Genomic DNA, 25836 nt, shown 5'->3' with positions numbered 1-25836 from the left:
TCTATAGGGACAGAAAACTTTTCCCTTCTTTCCTCTTATGGTTTTTGTCCACTTCTGTAATTAAGTTTATAGAAGTAAGATAAACAAGAGAAAAGCAATCTTAAATACCTATAAAGAGGAGCATCTCAAAGGCACAAATCCTTAAAGACCTTCAGGCAATATACAGAGGCTGATATAACACCTGAGCTAAGTAAGGGGCTTTGGGCTCTGGGGCTTCAATAGGGAGGATGCTCATTTACCTGAGATGAAAAGATGAAATGTTTGGAGAACATGTTTCTCCTACCATGCACATAAGTCTTTTGGATATGAAAAGTACCTTTGCCAATAGCTCTTTGCCTGGTACAGGTCTTCTATCAAACTTCATTTATGCAATAAGCAAGAGGAAAAAGCTTCTCCTGAGTTCGGTGGGTCTTAACTGCCTTCAGCTTAAAATAATTAACATCCTGGGGATGTCCTATGTTCTTTCCCAGTCCCACCTAGGCAACTTCCCCAAGAAGTTTCTTGGTCCCAATTTGGGTTGTTACATTGCTCCATCTCATGGAGCTAGTCTCAGCCCCGAAAATAGATCAGTTCAGTTAAACTCATTAAAGGAGGCAGTGATGCAGGTCAGCTCCCAAAGTTTGGCTTATACTGTGTAGGCCATTGGGTATTTAATCAGAGCCATTTCTAGGGACGCTAAAGAACAATGGATAATGAGAGTATCAGTCTTTAATCACAGTTTCTCAGGTGAAGGCAGCAAGTTGAGAAGACATTTTGCACATCTGGCTTGAAACATATTCAGATGTGATGATGGCAGCCAGAGGTAATATGATAAATATTTCTGGTTTGAAGATTGAATGTCTTTGCAGATGTTTCTGAGAGGCTGCATAGCAATAGGCATGGACCACAGATGAGCTGCTGTGGTAATTTATCTGATATTCAAACCATGATGTCCAATTTAACATGCATGAATTCTGAAAAAGGGAAGTTTTAGTTCCCAGTGATTCCATATCAGTATGTTTGGAGATAATTGGAACTGTTAGCTTGGAGAGTTATAACCAATATTGGAGGAAAGTAGAAGAATTTCAAGTGCAGTTCAATTTACAAGTCAAAAACAAAACCTCAAAGACAATGGACAGGTCGTAAATCTGGTATCCACAAGGCTGTGGTATACATTTTTGCTGAATATAGGTTTTTCCCTTACAGTTATCCCCATTTCTAACAGAGGTAATCACAGTAAAACCAATTTGTTTGCAACATACATGCAGTCTCCACCTTGACGTGATTATTAACATAAGTGCAGTGGGAATAGGTTGACTCTATAGACTCCTTGACAGTTGACTTTGTTGAAATATGCCAAAAGGAGTCTGAGTTTGACTCTAAAAAATGTCTTGAGGATAGGAAGACAGCCCAGGGCTTTCCATCAGACTTAGCATGCATATTTCAAAATTTGACTTAATTATGCTCTTCTTGAGGTCCCCCATGTATCCTGAAGTTCCTGGGCCTGCCAGGAAGTGACCTTTCTTAGCAGAAATGGCTGCTGGGAGTCCTATAAACAAGGTAGTAGGCCAATTTTTCCATGGGGTTGTATTGGGTCCATAAAGTCACACTTAGTTCCATAGAGATGTCTGGTCATGTGTGAGTCTATGTGTCTCTCTCTCAAATATGCCATTTAAGCCAAAGCCTTGATTATATCACTTGTGTTTCCAATTGTGTCCTGTTAGAAAGGGAACAGAATCTTATTGAACTTCTAAAAATGGATACATTACTAAAAAACTCAATGGTCATTGAAAGTTTATAAATTCAAGGGGAACAGGTAGGGTGATGGAGTAAATATTTCATCCTATTCCATATGGTACCCATTATCAAAATGCTGCTTTCTTAACAGAAAAGTGAAAAGGTTTTCCTTAAATATGGAAAAGCAACCATTGAAGAGCATTCAATGTTTCAAATCAAAAGCCATAGATATTATAATAATCCTCATTCTATGCAGTCCCATGCAATTATTTCTCATTGATCTTCATCTTTTGTTCACAGTTTTATGAAGCCATCATTTGCTCTTTTAGAGTGCTTTAAATTCCTATCCAGTTCAGTGGCGTGATTGGAAAGGTATCAGAAACCCCTGGTTGTTAGAATCCTTTGCATTAGTCTCATTGAAGACAAGTCCTTTTTGAAAGCATCAGAGCAAAAGAATAATTCCCTTTTTTGTGGTGTTGTCTGTTGGTCCATTCTTGGGAATCTCATTGCTGTAGGCTGTTGCGCCTTCCTACTCTGTCCCATGCGACTATCCATAGACTGATCTCTATTTCAAAAAGAAAGAAAAGCAAAAGACTTTAAAATGGGCCTATTTAAAGACCTGATGAGAATTTAGTATAATGCACATGAAGAAGTTTGACATTTTTGTGCTAATAGAATTAACATAGTTTTAGTTCCACTTATTTAAAAACACTTCCCAAGCAATTTAATATATAAAATAAGCCTACATATTTTCTCATCTATCTTTTTATAAGGAGGGAAAACAAATCTTTTCAGATGTTCCAGGGATGCTCTGCAAAATCCTGAAATTACTAGGTTAACAAGACTTCATTTATAATTTAGTTTTTTGGGAATTTGGTAAAAAATATCAAAGGGTTTTAAAACACTTAGTAAACTAGGATCATAGGTCACTGTAATGCAACACTTTGGTCACTATTTAACCAATGTGACAATAACATATTTAAAAAGCCAATAAATAAGATTCAAAGCTGTGAGTAAAATTCACTCTTTTAAATTTAAGCCTCAGTTTTCTAAGTTAATCAGAGCATGGTAATGACAACATGAAGCTCAGGAAATTATTTTGCTAAGACCTAAAATCTTTCCTTTGTAGGTAGATAGGTTAAAAGATAAGGAAAAATGGCTCACAATCTATGAAGAGCAGTCTAATTGTCTAGGAATACTTTGTCTTTTAGGTGATGAAAGAAAATTAAGTTTTAATTTCACATAGGCACAGCATGATATTAAAGCTTATCTTTAAAACCCTTATAATAACAATTCTATTTTAGCCACTTTGACAGTACAAGGTAAAAGTTTTCTCAATTCCCAATTTTCTTTATTCATCTAGCTGTCCTTTGTTTTTCTCTGTCTCATAGGTCTCCAGGGCTTGGTATTTACCATTCCTGGGCTTCTGTTTCTATTCCTTTTGCTAGTGAGTTGGGTTGGGGGAAGCGCTTGGTTCCACTACCTCACAGCTTTGCTACTTTATACTTTTCCATGAGATATCCTCTTTTCTCCAGATGTAGGCTAACTGTTGCAGTCTTCCTACTGTTCACTTTTTTTAGGATTAGTTGTATTTGCTGTATTTTCATATTATGTGTTGTTCTGGGAGGAGAATTCTGCCTCATTTCTCACACCGCCCTCTATTAGCCCAGTAATATGGTTTTAAACCTTCATTTTGTTAATGTGGTGTTTCACGTTGATTGGTTTTGGATGTTGATGCATTCTTGCATCTCTCAAACAAATGCCAATTGATTATGATGTATGATGCTTTCAGTGTATCATTGAATTCAGTTTGCTAATTTCTTATTATGTACATTGCACCAATGTTCATCAGGAATAATGGTCTATAGTTTTCTTTTCCTGTAGTGTCCTTGTGTGTGATTTTATTATCATGTAATGCTGGCTTCCTAAAATGACTTTAACAATGTTCTCTCATCTAACATTTGAAAGAGATTTAGAATGCCTAATATATAACTTAAATATTAGTTAAAAATATTTCAAATACTTTAGCAGAGAAACAATGGTTTTTTGGCTCTTACTCAACATAACAGGCACATTCCTATCTGAGGCTCTTTGCACTGAATGGTTCTTCTTCCTGTATTGCACTTCCCCAGATATTTGCAAAGATTACACATTTTCCCATCTATGGGTCCTTGTTTAAATATTGCATTCTCAGTGAAGCCATTCTTGTTGGTCATATTTAAATAGCCTCACTCAAAAAACTTGGAGTTCTAATGCTAATTTATTTTCTTTCTATAATATATTTATCAGCTTTTAATATACCTCATATTAGCACATTTATGTTTTTTTATTCTTTACAAGGCCACACTTAGGAAACCAGTATAGTGTTTACAAAAGAACAAATAGGTCACAGGGACAGGAATGACTGGAAACACGAGTCCCTGTGTATGACAGACTCCATGTAAATTTAAGCATGGGTCAACTATTAATGGAAAAAGGAGGGGTTCTTAGTGTTAGGAGAGCTGCCTCACTATATGGAGGAACTGCAACTGGATATCAATCACCCCAGCCAAGTGTGAAATCTAGTATTTAGACATTAATATTAAGGGTAAGTTATAAAGCTGTTTTGCTTAGGGAAGTGTAGTTATTTTGATTATAAAAATCATTGTTCCCTAGGGGTGGGGAAGAGCTTCTCAGCCAAATGTCCATTGCAGAAATTACCAGTAGGACATTTGATAAGGCAGCGTCTGAGAGGAAGTGCGATGACAATATGGCATTAACTGCAGAAAATGTAATATAATGTAATACCTCAGGACTCAAAAGGACAAAAAAGGATAAATATATAGATATGGACAGGCTGGGAAAGGTAGAGGGAGAGGAGTAGCTCATGAGGGAGCAGGAGGACGAGGGGAGGGAGAAGTGCAGGCCATTTTGCCTGGGGAACACCTTGCTGCAGTCCTCATATTCCTGAGTTTCTGGAGACCTGAGCCCATAGGTCATGAGTGTTATCCTGTCTGTCATCCTGAGCCCATGAGACCACCTCAGCAGCAGTATCTGTTAACTGGAAAATGAACCTTTATTTAAGAAAACTTTTCAGAGCTCTCTAACATTGAGTTTTCATCAAGTTTAAGCTCCTGCTGTGTTAATATGTGGGACACAAGTGGTCACAGTGTTCCCTTAGTGATTTTGGAATCCTTTGGAAGGAAGGCGAGCATGGGAACTGATGAGGGGCCAGTACGTTTACTCATTTCAGAACCCACATTATATCCTAACAGGGACATAGGACGTTTTGGTGGGATAATTCTGTCTGAAAACACTGGCTTTGAAATACGAGCAGACCTTCTTAGGGGGGGTGTTTTAAATCTCACTAGTCCCATATATGTAGGTTGTGAATGAATGAAAGGAAATTAACACAGGCAATCACACCCACATATTTGGTCATGAATATCCACTTTAATTGTAGATAACTGAAAGAGACATCATAAGAATTTCACAGATCCCACTGAAAGCCAGGGTCTGACTTCAGGCTGCATCTTTCCCTTTCTGTCTATGTGGGTGTCACAGATTCTCCTTTACATATTTGTAGTAAACAGAACTTCCTTAAGTAAAGTTCGTGGGCAAAGTGAGAAAACAGGGAGAAGATGGGAAAGATTAAAAGTTACTTCTTTGGAGGGATTCTTTTTATCTGTGCTTAATTAGCTAATGATCAGGGAGTGGAAGTGAGGATAATATAGAGGTGGGCATAGAGGTGATGTAAAGACACCATATGAAGAAGAGAAAGCACAGACAATGATTCAAGGAATGCATTTGTGTGACAAATGCCCTGGCAGTTTTGAATGGATCACCATCTTAAAAGTGAAACAAAAGCAATCTTTATTGTCTTTTACCTTTACTGAACCTTGCATATGTAAAAGAATCCACGCAGACAACATTATCATTATCCCTAGTTCAATAACAACATACATGACTTAAACACTGATGCTATAGTTTTGAACATTTTGAGAACTTCTTCAAGTTAAAAAATTATTTCTTTTACAGGAACCATCTGGCTCGGCAACTACTAAGCCTGATTTATTTTGAAGAGCATCGCAAAAGATTGGCAAATGAGGACACAATTGATCGAGTGCCCTTCCTTGAACACAATATTCCAGGAAGACACTTTGACAAAAAAAAAATACCATATCCTCGACTGTTCTGTAGTCACATTCCATACTACTTGGCTCCCAGAGGGCTGAAGAATAAAAAACCCAAAGGAGGAAAGAGACTATGCTTGTTGAAATATTGTTCTTTTTGTTACTTCATTTCTCATTACACTGACATGTATCTCGTTGTTAGATCATGTGGTATTTTACATACTGTAATTTTTAATAGCATTTGCATTCTTATTTTTAATATTTAATTTTCACTTTGTGATTTTTTCATCATATAATAATACATATCATTTAAAAGTAAAGCATATACATACATTCATATATTTTATATTAATGAATATATTATAATAGTATATATAATACATATGTAATATATGTCTCCAATTTTAAATTAACTCTATCACTAAGTATGCACATAAACTACTAGGGATTTCCTTCCCCTTTCCCTCTACAGCCTCCCTGCTTTCCTGGATACTCCAGCTTATTTCCCATTCTTCATCAAAGCTCAACTTCCATGAAAATCAAAGCATCTTCAGAACCTGTCGGTGTGCTCTGCAGGATGATTCTCTGTCCCTCTCGTCCATCCTCCCTGGATCAATCATCTCCATGTATTGAAAATTTCAGCTGTTGATTAGTTACGTTACTCTCAATTTTAGCTCCCATCACTCATGGGATAATTTCAAAGTTCATGTGAATGGCCTTCCAGCAGGCCGAGACAAGGAGAGGCCAGCCAGGCACCAGGGCCCAAAGTCCAAGGAGGATCTCACTTTCAGAGTGGAGCAAATGCACAATGTTCCTCCTTCAGATTTGCCCACCTGGCCCTGCCCTGGCCTCCTTCTATCCCCAGTCCTGCCAACCTCAGTGTGAAATTCCCAGCACCAGTGATCTTTCCTCCACCGACCTCAGCTCCCCTTCTAGCCCTCTTATAACCCACCAAATACTTATGGCCCTCATTGCTTTCTTATTTCACATGTGTATATATTAATTTCTTACCTATTTTTCTGAACTTAGTATAAAACCATGAGAAGCCAGAGGTTTGTAGGAGGCTGAGTTCATAGTGCTGAAAACAGTGGCCCTCAAGTAGTGGACTTGAAGGAAGGACTCACCCGTAATTGCACTAATTAAATCATGACTTCAAGCCCCTTGTTCAGAATGCTGCCTCCTAGTCTGCCTGTTCCTTGCTGGCATTCCCATCCCAGCCTGTGTCAGCATCATTCAGGATCCATCCCCTCCAGTCTTCTGGCGAAGAGAGCCCTACTTCCTCACTGTATTTTAGCACTCTGCTCCCTTCTTTCTAAAGCCACTTGCTCCTTTTGTCTCTGTTATAATCAGCTGGGAAAACCTGTTACAACACAATTGGAATGCATTCCTACCTTGTTCAGAGCTCTATCTCAGTTACTAGGATAAAACATAAATACTTCAAATTTGTACCTGGTCTTCAATCTGATGGCCAATTTCTCAAATTCTACTTTAAATATTTCACATTCTTGGTTTACAAAGTGAATATGTGACACTTTCTTTCCTCTTTGGAAACCTCACCAGCATTCTGCTCTGTGCTTCCACCAGCCCCAGGTAACTACCTCCCATTCAGAAAGTTTACCTCCACTGTGTCCTTTTAGCGCCGTTCCCTCCTTGAAAGAAAAAGTGCCCTGTGTAGACAGTGTCTCCTCCATTAGAGATCATTAGAGATCAGCCCCTCTGTTTGTGGTCAGAGTCTGTTTTGTCATTCACAGTTTGCCCCTAATGAATGTGATTTTGTATTCACTGGATACTTGGATCTGTCTGGTGGCTTTTTTTGGCTGGGGTTGTAGTGGTACTGCGGGTTTGGTGTGAAAAGAGAACACGGATACTATTAAATATGCGACATTACACAGGGCAGACCCGCATCAGACAGTTAATTGTTCCAAATGTCAGTAGGGCCACTTTGGGGGCCTTGCTCCATCTTTGGTACGAGCAATAATTTCCTTTTTTCAATTCATCATCAATTTCTTCTTCTTTCCTGATCATTCGCTTTGGCACATAATCAAGGTGTCTTGTTACATTTCTTGAAGACACAGAACTCCTCTTTATCAATATCAATTTTTAACTGCTGTTTTTGTGTTCTTTGAGCTAATCTAGTCCATTTGACTTCTGCCTTTCATTTATGCCTCAAAATCAGTATCACATATTTATTAGATTTTATAAGCCAAATAATCAATTTTACGTCATCTTATTTGGCATATCCATGGCATCTTACTTAGTTGATCTTTTTCACCTTCTTTACATGTTTTCTTTAACTACTTTAATATGTCAGTGTAGAAATGTAGGAAATCTTTAACCATTTGAAAACATTGAGATAATGAGTCACTGCAGGTCACACTTTCCTGGGCTGTGTGGGTCACTTAGGGATGAGAGGAGCACAGAAATACTAAGAATCTATCAGCTCATCTCCTCTCATGAATCGTTGTCACCGGGCACTGCACAGGGAGGGCGCAGGTGGATGAAACCTTCTCTTTACCTGAACTGGATGTTTGCCAAGAGGAGAAAGAACAGATATATGAGTGAATCCTCAGTAGAGATGCAAGGCCTGGGGTTACCTGAGTGAGCCTGAATGTTCTATACACCTGGGGTTACCTGAGTGAGCCTGAATGTTCTATACACACACAGAAAAAGGATCTTAAACATGACATGAGCTATGCAGATATTTAATGATATTTTGTATTCCTGTAAGATTAGCTTGCTTATTGTTAAGGAATTATTTCTTCTAGTTGTTTATCATAAACAGTGTTTTATGTGAACCTTCTATTCCTTTCTTTTAAAAAAAATGCTTGACAAGTAACCTGTGTGAGCCAAGCAGTTCTGTTTTCCTCTATCATTAAGGAAAATGTTAAGTGTACACTGAAGAGTAAGAAAAACGCAACGTGAGATTTATTTGTGTATTGAAATGTGTTAGTGAGGTGGTCCAGATCTCATAGAATTTTATAGTTTTTGTAACATTGCCACCTGAATTAGCTGCTTATTGCAGGGTTAATGAATGATGTTGCTCTCTCCACCTGGGAAGTTAAAAAGACTTAAATCCTGAGATGGGTCTTGAACAGTGACTGATAGTCTAGGCCAAGCAGGGAGGGAGAGGCATTGAGGGAATGAGAAACAGGAATACAAAGGTGACAGCTGAGCGTGTACAACATGGTTGGGAGGTTGTCGATACTAACATTAGTGGGTCCCATCCAACTGAAGGGCCTTCAGGGGAAATGATGATGGAATGAAAGCTACAAAAACAATGATTCCCTCTTTTGCCTTCAGATTATTTATTTATACAGGAACCCTAAAGACGTTATGTGTTCATTCTTTCATTTTTCAAACATGATGAGAATATTGAAACCATCTGCCAATATGGAGGAATTCATGGAACTCTTTTTAGAAGGAAAAGGTAACTGAGCTTACAAAAGTAGCAGTAAGTTCAGACCTATGGGAAGTTTTTAAAGTTAGTGAATTTTGCAGAGGGAAAGAAACTCTTGAAATGGAGTAGAATGGGATCTGTGGACAATTTGTCAAGCCGTTTGTGGGGTTATCTTGGATAAAAATTCTACTCACTGTCACACAAACTCAGTATATTGTCAAGATCAAAAAGCCATGCCACATGTAAATATTTACGTTTGATCATAATAGGAGTGTGAACAGATCATGAACTCAGAGGTTTCTGCTCCAGCTCAGCTGAGAAGAAGGCTCAGTTTAGATTACAGTAGCATTGGGGTTTTGGCCGAACTTGTGCATGTGGTAACTGCCAGAGGCTTCTTTGGGACAAAGTTCTGTTCCGCATTGTGTTCTGAGGAGTCACTGTGGCTGGTTGCGCAGGAGAGAGGCCTGCTGTGGTAGAGATGATGGTCTGGCACAGGAGAAGCAAGCTTAGGCTGTGCACCACTGTGCAGAGCTGAAGGGAGTCCTTAGGGAGCCTACATATTATACTGAGGGGAGCAGCTCTATGTGCCTTTGGGGTCAGTGGGAGGAGTGGCTCAGAAAGGATTTGTTCCTATGAATGTTGTTGTATTTTTCCTTCTGAATCCAATTTTAAAATGCTTTTCTCTTTATATAAAATGTCTTAAAAAAATTCTCCTTTAATGCATGTTATAGTTTTCTGATGACAGCTGGATGATTCTCCTGTTAATCATGTGGCTGGGGACAAACTGAACTCTATCAACAGAGTTCCTTCTCCTCCTGTTGTTACTAAACTTTCCTGCACCTCAGAAGAAAACTATAGCTTATTTCTCAACCTGTTCAATATATTTATCTAATTCCTTCTCTGTCTTCCCAAAGTGTATGGAAGCCTTTGGTTTGACCATATCAGAGCTTGGTATTAGCACAAAAGTCACTTCAACATTCAGTTCATAATTTATGAGGACATGATAACCGTGAGAAGAGAATATAGTTCTATTTTAACCTAAGCTGTAACTGAGCCTGGCCTAATGACCTGATGATTTTATATCTAGAATTCTCAAGGGCAATACTGAGTTACAGATCCAAGAGGTAGTGTTACAGAGACTTTTCCCTGTGTCATCTCCATATTCCATTTACCAGGTTTTCATTTCCAGTTATGGACTTAAATTTCTTTGCATAAAAACAATGTGTGTGAGAGTGATTTCTCAGTATAAGCATCCCTTCATATACTTGATTATTTTCAACCAGTACATTTCCTTCTCAGTCATGCTCCATACATTTTATTTTCTGAATTATTCATCCTTTTAACATTCCAGTATTATTTTATCACACTGGGATGCATTTGTTGTGAAATTTAATCTCATGTGCCCTATGTTGAGTAATCTTGATAGGAGAATTGAAAATACAATGTCGCTGTCATTAAGAAGAATGTAGCTCCTAATAGTCAATTACAAGTGGTTTGAAGTATAACGATATCTGTTATTTGTTGACTGAAATTGAGAGGCAGACTATCCTGAGGCTGGGATGGTCCCTAAAAGGATGTTGTGACTGTTCAAGAATTTTCTATTACCTTTTCTTACCATACTTTTGTTGGCATTGATCCTCCTCTCATAATTGAAAGATGGTTGTCATGGCTCAAATCACATGTCCTAAGAGGATAGCATAGACAGTACCCACAGTGGAAGTAGAAGGAACAGGAACATAAAAGAATTTTTCCCTTGCTCTCTTGCCAGCTTTACCCCAGGAGGAAATTCAATCTCAGAAGTCTCTGTTTGACTTAGTCTTTCTGTTTCAATGCCAAAAGTGTATCAGTCACCAGTCTAGATTAATCTTTGTAAAGGAGAGCAGTAGTGCCATGAAGATCTGCTCAAACCGAACCATTCCTGGAACTGCTGCCAGGACAGCACCAAGGGTCTTTTAGCAAGAAAGGAGAGGATGAGGAGATACACAGGCAAAGACTAATGGCGGCCACCTCCTGAATGTTCATGGACAGCTTTGGTCAAAATCTATCCCTAGGTCATGATAGAAGCGCAGACTCTCTGGTTGAGTCTCTATCAGCTACCAAGAGAGATTCAAGTACATGGCTGCCTTTGCAACCCTCCTCACAATAGGACTTCCTCCAGTGCCTCTAGCCACTTGTGACGTTCCATTCAAGGCCTGTTTCCAGCTACCTGCAGGGAAACTGAACGTCTAATTTTCTGTGAACTGACATCTCATGCATTCCATGCAACCACAGTATTGTATATATTGACCCTTTAGTCTATATGTTTCCAACTTTGCCTCCCTAGGAAAACCTGTTTCCATTTAAGACCTAGAACATATTTCTCTTGCTCCTTGAATCTTTCTGATATTGGTTGCACACTCACTTTCTCCCCCTGTGTTGGTATACTCAGTGCCAGCTCTGATTCCATTGCTATCCCTGTATTTACTTGCACCATCACCTGGGGTCATGTCTGATATATAGTAGCTACTCTCATGAGGTTTACCTGTTGAACACAGATAAAATGAAATGTGAGTTATCTAGAAATAAACCATAATTAGGGTAAAGCACTTGACAAAGGAAAGCTTAATTTACCAAGAAAGAATAATGAAGTCCCTTTTCACTGTGTAACTCCTAATTTATAACTAGCCTAACCAACTACATTTTTTCAATCTGTGATGTTATTTCACTGTGGCACTTGTGTAATGCTTCTTTGTTATGATTTGCCTAATGTATCAGTCTCTATTTTACTTCAGGATCTGAGAAGTCTGTAAATTTCTGGGGAAAGAATTGAATAAGGAAGACATGGATGCTGTTGTGAGTCAAGCCATGTTTGAAAATATGATGAAGTCTGACCCATGTGCAAATTATGAAAACGTACTAAACAGGCGACCTGAAATTAGAAAAACAGATGGCCATTTCCTTAACAAATGACATATTCTGTCATTACTGCTGTACTTGCATTTGGATTTTCTTTAAAAAGAAAACTTTCTGTGCACCTATATCTTTAGTTCAGCATCAAACTTTTATGTTTTGTCATGCAAATCATCCAAAGTGCAGCTTCTGGACTTCTTGCCAGAGTTTCACAAAATGGAGCACTCCGTGTCCCCTTCTCTCCTCCACACAGTTGATTTTTCTACTTTTTGCTCCATGCTCTCAATGAGACTATTTTTTTGGTCCCTGAAGTTTACCTGAGGTGTAACCTACAATCACAAGGTCTTTACATGTCCCCCTAAAGGTCTACCAGTGCCTAGGACAGTGCCTGCAACAAAACGGATGTTCATTCATTTTTAGACTCTTTCCCTTCATTAACATGGCCACAGTTGTGATGATAAGTGAATGACGGGTCTGTTGGCCCTCACTGGCTCCTTTTACATCTCCACAATTTTTTCTGAACATCCTTCAGGTGTGAATTAACAGCACACACTTGCTATTCTTTGTTATAAAGAGTGACCATTATGTATCATATATCAAATCAAGATCTCATATTACAACAACGTAGGGGAATATCTCTTTTACCTGGCCTTACGGTAAGTGATATTTTAGATTGAATTAAATCATTATACAACTGATAAAAGTTGAACATATTGAACTATTTTCATTCTATACAATCTTTACAAATTATACCCTATGATATTTTAGCTGTGGATGAGTTTATTGTGTAATACAGAATTATAGATACAGATTTTTCCTTAGAGAGTTCTATGCCTCTATCAAGTAGCACTAAATACTGTCTTTGTCTTTTTAAAGATTTTTTTGTAACCCTTCATGTCTTAGGTATCTTCCCCATTCTCTTAAACAAACTGAAGCAGTGGTAACAGGGAGCCGACCTGAAGAGTAGGTGCTCTCTTTCCCTGTAGCCCAGCACAGACTGTTGTGTTCTGGATGCCAAGACCATTGTCATCTGTCATTACTGCTGTACTTGCATTTGGATTTTCTTTAAAAAGAAAACTTTCTGGGCACCTACATCTTTAACAAACCTAAACAAGAGAGACTGAATTGGCAAATAAGGAAAATCTGTGTGAGCAAAATATCTTTGTAAAAGTGAAGCATATTCCCATGTATTTTTATGAAGATAGATAGATGCACACACACTTTGCTCATTGAAGTTAGCTTCTTGAATGTCATTTGCATTGGTATGACCACAGGTGCATTAAGATTTCATAGAGTTTTTAGTTTATTTCATGTTTTTATTTTCATTCATTTCAGTGTATTTTAGAGGTCAGTGTGTCTTCTCTTGCCTCTTCTTCTCTCAGCTTCTATTTGTCATCACACTTCTGAATGACTGTAAATTGAGTACCAGGCTGTGTCATATCTAAATTGAGTTAATATGGACTAATTTCAGTGCTGGCTTCATAAACTCTATGACCTTTGCTATATTTTCACATCTCTCAGAACATCTATGTCCTCATCAGGAAATATTAACTCACTGATATTTGATATGGGATTTTTATAAGACTTCCATAAAATACAGTAAGCAGTGCTAGTGTGGAATTAAAGAATGATTAAATCGCAGTGATTTCCTTTTTTATCCAGGTGGCTGACAACTTAGAAAGTTGAGTGTATCAAGTTATAGTATAATTAAAATGAAAAGTTTGTTTACCAGCTTTCCATAATGTGAGAGAGTGAAGACAGGGCCATGGAGAGGAGGAACTGGGAAGTTTAGAGGGGAGAGAAAAATAAAAGTGGGAAAAATCATGTTCCCCCAGTGCTAAGGTCCCACACCAGCACCCCCAGCCCAGACACTTCACTGATGCAGTTGTTTTGTATCTCCCCCCAGGTACCATTGGAGACTGGAAAACCCCCATGACTGTTGCCCAGAATGAAAGGTTTGACAAGATTTTCCAAAGGGAGATGAAGGATTTACCCTTGAAGTTCATCTGGGATATAAATGAATAATAGAATCCTAAGCTCAGCCCAAATATTTTAAGAAAGCATCTTCAGGAAGAAACATTTAAGATACACTCTAGTCTTTGACTATTCTTGGATCACAACTGAAAACATTAATGATTAATACATACTACATAGAAATTACACATCCTTTACATATGTCGCCAGTTTTCCAGTTCCTGGGTTCATCAATTTCTGATGAATAGAGGATTCTCCTTATTGTGTTAGTATATAATTGTACTAAATATAGTAAAATATACTAAAATATATTAATAATAAAATAATTTATACTAAATTATACTAAAACAAAAGGAAAATTTTATTTTACTTTTGAGTAATTCCTCAGTTCTTGATTAAAAGAATTCATAACATGTGATCAATTTACTATCATAATGGAAGGTTTGACTATTGTAAAATACTGCTTATTGTCTTTTTTCATGTTAGAGAGCTTAATATTTACATAACCATGTGAGTGAAACCTTCATTTTAACTCTTTTAGGTTTTATGTTTAACTTTGGAAGGTTGCCACCCCAAATATGTTCATGTAGTCATATAACATATATTCAATTGATCTAGATAATATACTTATGTTGCAAAAAGTTATTTTTTCAATAGATAAAAAAGTGACTCAAATTGTTTATTGAATAGTCCATCATTTTCTTACTGATTAAAATGGACATTATCATGTTCTAAATAATTCTATGTACAAGAGTTGAGTTGTGTAAAATGTCATATTTTTCTCCTAATGCTGTTTTCTCTTTCAACATTATGACACATATATTTCTAAAATAACATCATAAACTACCCAAAAGAGGCTTCTGGTACTATGCTAAATATTACTTTACACTTAAAGGTAATATAAAAATGAAACCGAATCAATTAACTATTCCTATTCAGCAATTACTTTACCCTCACCATTTATTTGTGTTTTTTTCAGATCATTTGATAAAGATACATTTTACTTATAAAAGGTTTGCTCATTTCTTGTTACACTTATTCCTAAACATTTACACAAATGTATATATGAACATATATTCTATATATATATAATATTTGTACTTACTGATAGTAGGAAATTTAATCAGTTACATTTTCTTTCTGATTATTGCTACTCATGGATTTTTGTCTGCTCATTCATCATCAGGATTTCTGGATCTAAATCCGACTGAATGGGAAGCAGTGCAGTTGGTCTGAGGCAGGCAGCAGTGTGGAGGCTGCCATCACCACCCTCCAGCTTCTGCAGACCGATGGGAAGATCTCGGCTGCTTGGTGCCCATTTAGGGTGGCTGGCTGCCTCACTGCTTTTATTTCCATATGCACAAAGATCTGCTCATGTTTCCTAAGAATTACAAATAATTTCTTTCATCACTGATGCCTTGAAAAAGGAGAAAAAGGGCCCTGATTCTTGCAATGGGAGTGGATTTCCCAATCCCCATGACTTCTCCTGGTACAGCACTCCCTCCTTTCTGAACTCATAACTTCCCAGGAGTATATGAAGGAGGTGACATTTGTCTGCACAGAAACATTTGTTTTCCCTCCTTTCTATTTATTACAAAATGATTATACGATAATTTCCTCCTTAGAAACCTCAACAACATTGTGCTCTGTTGGCTCCACTGGCCCCAGTGAATGACCTCCAATTCAGAAATTTACCCCCACTGGTGTCCCTTCATTGCCTTCCCTCCTTAAAAGGAAAAGTGCAGTGCGTAGACTTTGTTCGCTCCTATTAGAGATCAGCTCCTCCATTCGTCGTCAGGGTCTGTTTTTGTCGACCCCAGTGAGCCTTAAATGAGGGTGATTTTGTCTCTACTCCACAGGGTCCTTGGAAACGTCTGGAGAATTTTTGGCTGAGGATGTGGTGGTGCTGCAGGTGTGGAGGGAAACAAGGCCAGGGATGCTGTTAGATACGCTCCAGGTCCCACAGAGAATTAATTGGTCCAAAATGTCAGTAGGGTGCTTTGGGAACCTTGTTCTCTCCTCAAAGACTTGGCATGAGCAATAATTTCCTTTTTTTCAATTCATCATCAATTTCCTGTTTCCTAATCATTCTCTTTGGCACATAATCAAGATGTCATGTTACACATTTTGAAGGAGACCAAACTCTTCTTTCTCCATATCAATATTAAGCTGCTAATCAATTTGGCTCTGCCTCCAACTTTCACTGATGCCTCAAAGTCATTATGAAATATTTCTTATATTTTATAAACCAAGGAATTAATTTTTATCATCTTTTTGGTCTATTCCTGGCATCTAACATAGTTCATTGTTTTCTTCTTCTTTACATGTTATCTTTTCCTAACACTGTTACGTTGACAAAAACCAACAAATGTATGACAAGAGGTAATTCCCAAAACATAGGTAGAAACAGGAAGAATCATAGTAAGGGAATGAAAGTAACTTCTTTCCTTTATGTATCACCTTTTGAAGGAGTGCTATTAGTTTTTTTACAGAAATATCAATCATCATTGATATTTGTTTGATATTATCAACCACTTTGTTGATATCAGACAAGTGCCATGGCTGCAGGACTCTTTCCTGGGCAGTGTGGGTCACTGAGGGATGGATGAGAACAGCCCAAACATACAAAGAATCCATCAACTCCTGTCTCAGCATGAAGGGTTGTCTCTGGGCACTGCACAGTGAGGGAAAAGGTAGATGAAACCTTCTCTTTACTTAAACTGGATGTTCCCCAAAATTAGAACAACAGATTGACATTCTCAATAGAGATACAAGGACTAGTGTTTACCAAATGACCCTGAATGTTCTGTACACACACAGAATAAGTCAGTTAAATATGGGCTGGGGCAGATATTAATGATATTTTGTATTCCTGTAAGATTAGCTTGTTTACTAGGGAAATTTTTCAGCTTAGTGAATTTGACAGAGGGAAAGAGGCTCATGAAATAGAGTAGAAAGGGTTCAGTGGACAATTTATCAAGTCCTCTGTGGGGTTATCTTGCATGTCCACGTCATGCTATTCATACAAATTCTACTCACTGTCACCCACACTCTGGATATTGTCAGGATCACAAAGTCATAGTTCAAGGGGATATTTACATTTTACAATGAAAGGAGTGTGAACCAATTAGTATTTCAGGAGTATACAGGTTTTTGTTGTAGCTCAGCTGAGAAGGGGGCTGAGTGTACATCACAGTAGGTTTGGGTCTTTGGCAGTACATAGTGCATATGGCAACTTCCAGAGGCTTCTATGGGACAAAGTACTGTTCCTTATTCTGCTCTGAGGAGTCAGTGTGGCTGGTTGAGCAGGAGCAAGGCCTGCTGAGATAGAGATGATGGTCTGGCACAGGAGAGGTAAGCTTAGGTTCTGCACCCCTGTGCAGAGCTGAAGGGACCCATTAGGAGCCTGCATGGTCCACTAAGGGGAGCAGCTCTATGTGTCTCTGGAGTCAGTAAGAGGATTTGTTCAGAGGATTTGTTCCTATGACTGTTCTTTGTTTTTGGCTTTCCTAATCCCACTTTAAATTATTTTCTGGAGGAAAAAAGATGGTGGCATGAGAAATGAGGCAGAAATCTCCTCCCCAAACCACATATAATATGAAAATACAGCAAATACAGGTAATCCTAAAAGAGTGACCAGAAAGAAGACTGTGACAGCCGGCCTACATCTGGGGAAAGAGGAGATCACATGGGAAAGAATAAAGCAGCAAAGCTGTGATCCTGAGGGAGCCAAGCCCTCCCCTCATCCCATCTCACTGGTGGGAGGAATAGAAACAGATCAGGGAGGGAGTAGAAGCCCAGGACTGCTAAATACCCAGCCCTGGAGATCTGCTCCAGGACGTGACCTGACATTGCATGCTGCCCTGGAGATTAGAGGGCGTGGAAAGCAAAGATGGGTAGAATACTCAGAGAGAATGAGATTCTAGCCACTGTGGAGCACAGATACCAACAACTGGGCACTCTGGGAAAAAAGAAATGTGGGCACTTTGAAAGACATCCCAACAGTGAGAGGGCTGCTAAAGGGACAGCTGATACAGAGAGCTTACTACTCGGGAGAATGAACAGGTGGACAAAATTGTCCCAGCACACTCAGCCCAGCAGGTTGGGAACTTTCTGGAAATTCAGATGCTCCATATCCCTGGCTAGCAACACAGTCCCAAGCCTCCCCCCACTGTGGTATGCAGGCTGCCTCTCCTTCCTCCCACCTGGCACCTGCTCACTAACCTCCTGCCCCTGCCTTCATGCAATGGAAAGCTGTTTGGGAGCACAGGCATGAAGGGAGAGAGAAGAGGATTAAGGGAGTCCTATGATTAGCACACAAAATGTAGGGGGGGTGGCACAGGGAAGGGAGTATAGCCCAGAGAAGACAAGTAGTGACTCTAAAGCATCTTATTATGCTGATGGACAGTGACTGTAATGGTATATGTGGGGGTGATATGATAATGGAGGGGCCTGTAGTAACCACAATGTTGTTCATGTGAAACCTTCATAGGATTACATAACAATGATAACTTAATAAAAAAAAGAGGACCTAAGTATTTAAAAAGATTAAAAAAATAAAAATAAAATAAGATAAAATGCTTTTCTGTTTATATAAAACATGTTTGTAAGAAAAAAAATTACTCCTTTAATGCACGCAATAGTTTTCTGGTGACAACAGGATGATTCCCCTGTTAATCATGTGACAGGTAAAAAACTGGACTCTAACAACAGAGTTACTTTTCCTTCTTTTGTTACTAAACATTCCTGCACCTCAAAAAAGACTATAGCTTATTTCTCCATCTGTTCAGTATATTTACCTAAATCCTTCTCTGTGTTCCCACAGTATATGGAAGTTTTTGGTATGACCATAACAGAGGTTGGTATGAGCACAAAAGTCACTTGAACATTCAGTTCATAATGTATGAGGACATGGTAAGGGTGAGAAGAGATTATATTTCTGATTTAACCCAAGTGATAACTCAGCCTGGCCTAATGAATTGATGATTCATGCCTAGAATTCTCAAATGACAGTATGCAATTAGAGATCCAACAGGCATTGTTACAGGACACTTTTTTCTATGTCATCTCCATATTTTATTTACCAGGTTTTAATTTACAGTTATGGGCATAGATTTCCTATCAAAAAATGATACATGTGTGAGGGATTTCTGGGTATATGCGGGGCTTCACATGCTTGATTATTTTGAACCAGATTACTGCTCTCTCAGTCATGCTTTATTTATGCTATTTTCTGCATTAGTCACCCTTTTATTGTTCCAAATTTAGTTTATCACACTTGGATGCATTTGTTGTGAAACTTAATCTTGTGTGCCTTATGTTGGGTAAGCCTAATAGGAGAATTTAAAATAAAATGTCTGTGTTTCATTAGGAAGAATGCAGTGCCTAATCACAGTCATTATAAGTCATTTGTAAGTGTTCTGAAGCATATATCTGTTGTTTGTGTACTGAAATAGTGAGGCAGGCTGTCCTGACGCTGGGTATGGCAGCTAGAGGATGTCAGGAAAGTTCCAAGAATTTTCTATTTTCTTTTTTATCATATTTGCTGTGGCATCGATCCTCCCTCATAATTGCAGGGTGGTTGTCATGGCAGCAATCTCGTGTCCTGTGGAGACAGGATAGACAGCACCCGAAGTAGAAATAGAAGGAACAGGAACATAAAGGAATTTTTCTCTTGGTCTGTTGCCAGCTCTACCCCAGGAGGAAAATAAATCTCAGAAGCTTCTATTTGACTTTGTCTTTCTATTTCAATGCCAAAAGTGCATCAGTCTCCAGTCTAGACTAATTTTGTAAAGAAGAGTGGTAGTGCCATGAGGATCTCAGGTCAAACCAACCATTCCTGGAACTGCTGCCAGAACATCACCAGAGGTCTTTTACAAAGAAAGAAGAGGATGAACAGATACACAGGCAAAGCTTAATGACTGCCACCAGCTGAACGTTCACGGCCAGCTTTGGTCAAAACCTGCCCCTAGGTCATGATAAAAGCCTAGACTCTCTGGTTGAGTCTAGGTCAGCTACCAAGAGAGATTCAAGTACCTGTACCTCCTCACAATACAACTTCCTCCAGTGCATTGTAGCCACTTCTGACCTTCTCATCCCAGTCCTGTTCTCAGCCACCTGCAGGGAAACTGAACATTTAACATATCTGTGATCTGATGTCTCAACACATTCCATGCAACCACAATATTACATATACTGTCCCTTTAGACCTTTAGCTTATATAGTTCCTGCTTTGTCTCCCTAGAAAAACCTGTTTCCATTTAAGACCTAGAACAAATTTCTCTTCTTCCTTGAAACTTTCTCTGAAATCTGTTTCACACCTACTCTCTTCTCCCAAAAACACATATATTTTGAAAATACAGTAAATACAACTATTCCTAAAAGAGTGACCAGAAGTAACAGTATAGCCAGGTTCTGGGAGAAGTGAACATCTCATGGAAAAGGGTAAAGTAAAAAGCCATGACCTGGAGGGATCCGAGCACACCAGTAGGAGGAAAAGAATTACAGCAGGGAGGGATTGGTAGCACAGAACTGCTAAATTCCCAGCCCTAGAAATCTGCCCCAGGCGCACAGACCCACATTACATGGTACTCTGGAGATTAGAGGAGCTGAAAAGCAAAGTCTGAGACTAAAACATTGAACAGTATCCCACAACCAGCTCCCTGGGACAAAAGAAAAGCAGGTACATTAAAAGTCTTAAAAAGGCAAGGGTTTAGGAGAATGAATAAGTGGACAAAATTGTCCTGGCACACTCTGCCCAGCAGGCTGGGAACTTTCAGGAGCTTCAGTGACCCTATCCCCTGGTTGGCAATGCAAACCCGAGGTTCCTCACCATGATAAGCAGCCTGCCACTACTTCCTCCCTGACGACACCTCCACACAAACTGACTGTACCCACCATTGCTGCAGAGCAGCTGGAGGCAACCCCACATACAGCAACTACACAGCTTAATGCAGAGTCTTCTCCCTGTGTGTGGCTAATGGGCCCAGACCCGGAGGCTGCTCCCTGCATGGGGTTGACTGGCATAGACAGTGGAGACAGGTGCTGAGACCAGGAGATGTGAAAGGGCTTTGTCCTCCTAGCAGACACAAACACCTCCTGCTTATGACCCCTCCCCATCACCCTAGGCCATCCTGAGGGCTGCCACACTAATGGCAGCTTAGGGGACCAACCCACAAACTTCTCCCTGCATGCAATAAACCAGCACAGGAAGAGAAGACAGACACAGAGACTGGGAGCCATAAAAGGGCTCTATCCTCATGGAAGATGGATGTGCTACTCTCCTAAGACCGCCACGATCACCCTCGGCCATCCCAAGGGCCACCCCATCCATGGCAGTTTAGCGGATTAACTCAGAAGCTGCTCCCTGTGTGCTGTTAACCAGCACAGACAGGGGAGACAGGCTTTGAGACCAGGAGTCAAGAAAAGGCTTTGTCCTCATGAAAGACATACACAACACTCATCTGCAAATCCCACCATCACTCTAGGCCATCCCAAGGGCTGCCCCATCATGGCAGCTTAGCAGACTGACCCAGAGGCTGCTCCCTGCCTGCAGTTAACTGGCACAGACAGCGGAGACAGGCACAGTGACCAGCAAGCAGAAAGGGACTTTGTCCTCCCTGCTGACAACAGTGCCACTTGCCAGCAACCAATCTGATCATTCCAAGACTATGAAAAGGCATAAAAACCTTGTTCAATATAAAATCCCTCAGACACCAGAAAGAGGGCATGGTGAGATTTAAATGACCAATCTTCCTGGAAAGGAATTGAAAATAAAAGTCATACGCATACTGATGGAGCTACAGAAAAATATTCAAGAGATAAAGGAAGAATTCAGAGGGAGATAATGGAAATGAAACAAACAATGGAGGAATTTAAAAGCAGATTAGATGAGATGGAGGAGATAGTTAATGGTATGGAAATCAGAGAAAAGGAATACAGAGAAGCTGAGGTAGAGAGAGAAAAAAGGATCCCTAGGAGTGAAAGACTATTAAGAAAACTGTGTGACCAATCCAAATGGAACAATATTCGCATTAGAGGGGTACCAGAAGAAGAAGAGAGAAAAAATGGGATAGAAAGTGTCTTTGAAGAAATAAATGCTGAAAACTGCCTCAGTCTGGGAAGGAAATAGTCTCTCAGGCCATGGAAGTCCAGAGATCTCCCAAAACAAGGGAACCAAGGAGGACAACACCAAGACATATAATAATTAAATTGGCAAAGATCAAAGACAAGGACAGAGTATAAAAAGCAGCCAGAGAGAGAAAAAAGAAAAGAAAACCTATCAGGCCATTATCAGACTTCTCAACAGAAACCTTACAGGCCAGAAGAGAGTGACATGATATATTTAATGCAATGAAGCAGGAGGCCTTGAACCAAGAATACTCTATTCAGTGAGATTATCATTTAAATTTGAAGGAGAGATAAAACAATTCCAAGATAAGCAAAAGTTGAGAGAATTTACCTCCCAAAAACCATCTCTACAGGTATTTTAAAGGGACTGCTATAGATGGAAGTGCTCCTAAGGCTAAATAGCTGTCACCAGAGAAAATAAAACCACACCAAAGGAAGTACACCAACTAAATACTAACCAAATGCAAAATTAAATCTGCTACCCACAAAGTCAGTGAAAGGATACACAAAGAGTACAGAATATGACATCTAATATATAAAGAGTGGAGGAGGAAGAAAAAGAAGGGAAAACAAAGAATCTTCAGATTGTGTTTATAATAGCATAATAAGTGACTTAAGTTAGACTGTTAGATAGCAAAGAAGCTTCCTTTGAACCATTGGTAACAATAAATCCAAAGCCTGCAATGGAAATAAGTACATATCTATCAATAATCACCCTAAATGTAAATGGTCTGAAAGCACCAATCAAAAGACACACAGTTACAGAATGGATAAAAAAGCAAGACCAATCTATATGCTACCTACAAGAGACTTACTTCAAACCCAAAGACATACACACATTAAAAGTGAAGAGATGGAAAAAGATATTTCATGCAAACAGTAGGGAGAAAAAATCAGGTATTGCAGTACTTGTATCAGACAAAATAGACTTCAAAACAAAGAAAGTCACAAGAGACAAAGAAGGACACTGCATAATGATAAAGGGGTCATTCCAACAAGAGGATATAACCATTATAAATATCTATGCACCCGGGAGCCAAGATGGCGGCGTGAGTAGAACAGCAGAAATCTCCTCCCAAAACCACACATATTTTTGAAAATACAACAAATACAACTCTCCCTAAAATAGAGACCAGAAGAGACAGGACAAAAGCCAGACCACATCCACACCCGCGAGAACCCAGCGCCTCGCGAAGTGGGGTGTTGGACGATCAGCTATGGAAGTACATTTTTCTGATAATATTTCTTTCTCTTAAAAAAAAGAAAGCAGTTCCTGTGTGGTGGTCTCCAATAGGTTCTTCACAATGGTATAAAGGTCATATCAAAGTGTGGGAAAAGGGTTTGTTTGTGTTTATACAGAGGATCAAAGCCTAATTTGGCTACCCAGAAGACGAATTAAGATACAATATGAAGAACTTCCAACATCAACATCCTCTGGAAGATGATCATCAAAAAACTTCAACAAAGATCCTGGTGCTGTGCAGTTGTAGCTGCATTCATCCCACTGGTTCTTGGAATTGCCATTGGAATGAAGAAGGAGATATCTAAGCTGGCCTGTGCATACAGTAAAACAACAAATTTGACTGGATCTATATTGTTGGAACTCAACCAAGAATTAGGAGAAGTGCAAGTTGCAGTGCTCCAAAATCGTGTGACTGTAGACTATCTATTGTTAAAAGAATATATGGGATGTGAACAGTTCTCAGGAATGTGTTGTTTTAATTTGTCTGATTTTTCTCAAACTATTCAAATTCAGTTAGACAATATCCACCATATTATTGATAAGTTTTCACAAATGCCTAGGGTACCTAACTGGTTTTCTTGGTTTCACTGGATATGGCTGGTAATTGTAGGTCTGCTTTTGTTATGTATCTGTATTCCTATTCTGTTAATGTCTGTACACAATTTAATTAGTTGGTTAAAACCTATACATGCTTACGTTACTCTACAAGAAGTTATGTCAAAGAAATAATCAATCTTCCCATGTTTTCTTCCGTCTGCTACTTCTATAGCTTTTCTTCTTCCTTCCTAATTACAACCATTTAGTAGAATTCATGCCTCATATCGAAAATTACCAAATATCATAATTCTTCCAAGTGGTAAACATACCTCAAGACAAATGCTGGGCATAGAAGCCACAGGGCATAAATCTGCAAAGAAGTAAAAAGCTAACCTTTTCAAAGAATATTGCTCTCTCTCACTTACCAACTTTACACTTCCCTGTATGGCCCCGGAAGATGGCTGGTTAGCCGGAGACGGGTAAGATTCCTCAAGGGAGGAACAACCTAAGACAGGCACAGTCACAGGGGGGCCATCAGGTGAGAAATTGGGGATCAACAGAGGTGAGGCTTAGAACCTCACCCCCCCTGTTTTGAGAGAAATCTTCCTCTTCCATGGATGTTTTGTTGCCCTTGTCTAGCTTGGATTAATACTTAGTCTATAGGCACAGACCTGATCATCTACATTTGCCCTCTTACAGCACTAAATTATGTTTTCTACCTTTATCTTGCATCTACCTACCACTTCAGCATTTTAGTAAAAAAAAAAAATATGGGAGAAATGTGGGGTTCACATATAAATCAAGTATAAAAACCAAATGGATAATCATATCTGACTTGATTGTTTATAGTTCATGATGCGTGATCAAAACCGAAAGATTCTGTGATTTGACTACCCTCGCACTGTTCACCATGTAAGAACTTGTTCGTTATGCTTCAGAAGATTGGAGACTGTTGAGAATTAGGCTTGGGGCTGATTAATGATTGTGCATTGAGTCCCCTATACAGAATTTTATTGTTGTTAACAACCATTTGATCAATAAATATGAGATATGCCCTCTCAAGAAAAAAAAAGATTGTATATCAATGATACTTCAGTTAAAAAAATAATAAAGCTGAAAAAAATATCTATGTGCCCAACACAGGAGCACCTACATATGTGAAACAGATACTAACAGAATTAAAGGGCAAAATAGAATGTAATGCATTCATTTTAGGAGACTTCAACACAGCACTCACTCCAAAGGACAAATCAATCAGTCAGAATAAGTAAGGACCCAGAGGCACCGAACAACACATGGACCTAACAGACATCTATAGAACATTCCACCCAAAAGCAGAAATATACACATTCTTCTCAAGTGCACATGAAACATTTTCCATAATAGACCACATACTAGGCCACAAAAGGAGCCTCAGCAAATTCAAAAAGATTGAAATTCTACCGACCCACTTCTCATATCACAAAGGTATAAAACTAGAAATAAATTGTACAAATAAAACAAAAAGGCTCACAAACACATGGAGGCTTAACAACATGTTCCTAAGTAATCAATGGATCAATGACCAAATTAAAACAGAGATCAAGCAATATATGGAGACAAATGAAAACAACAGTGCAACACATCAACTTCTGTGGGATGCAGTGAAGGCAGTTCAAAGAGGAAAGTATACAGCAATCCAGGCCTATTTAAAGAAGGAAGAATAATCCCAAATGAATAGTCTAAATTCACAATTACAGGAACTGGAAAAAGAAGAATAAATGAGGCCCAAAGCCAATAGAAGGAGGGACATAATAACGATTAGAGCAGAAATAAATAAAATTGAGTAGAATAAAACA

This window comes from Manis javanica, chromosome 13 (genome assembly GCF_040802235.1).
Source record: "Manis javanica isolate MJ-LG chromosome 13, MJ_LKY, whole genome shotgun sequence".
Lineage (NCBI taxonomy): Eukaryota > Metazoa > Chordata > Mammalia > Pholidota > Manidae > Manis > Manis javanica.
The sequence above is the reverse complement of the archived record's forward strand: the minus strand, read 5'-3'. Positions refer to the sequence as shown.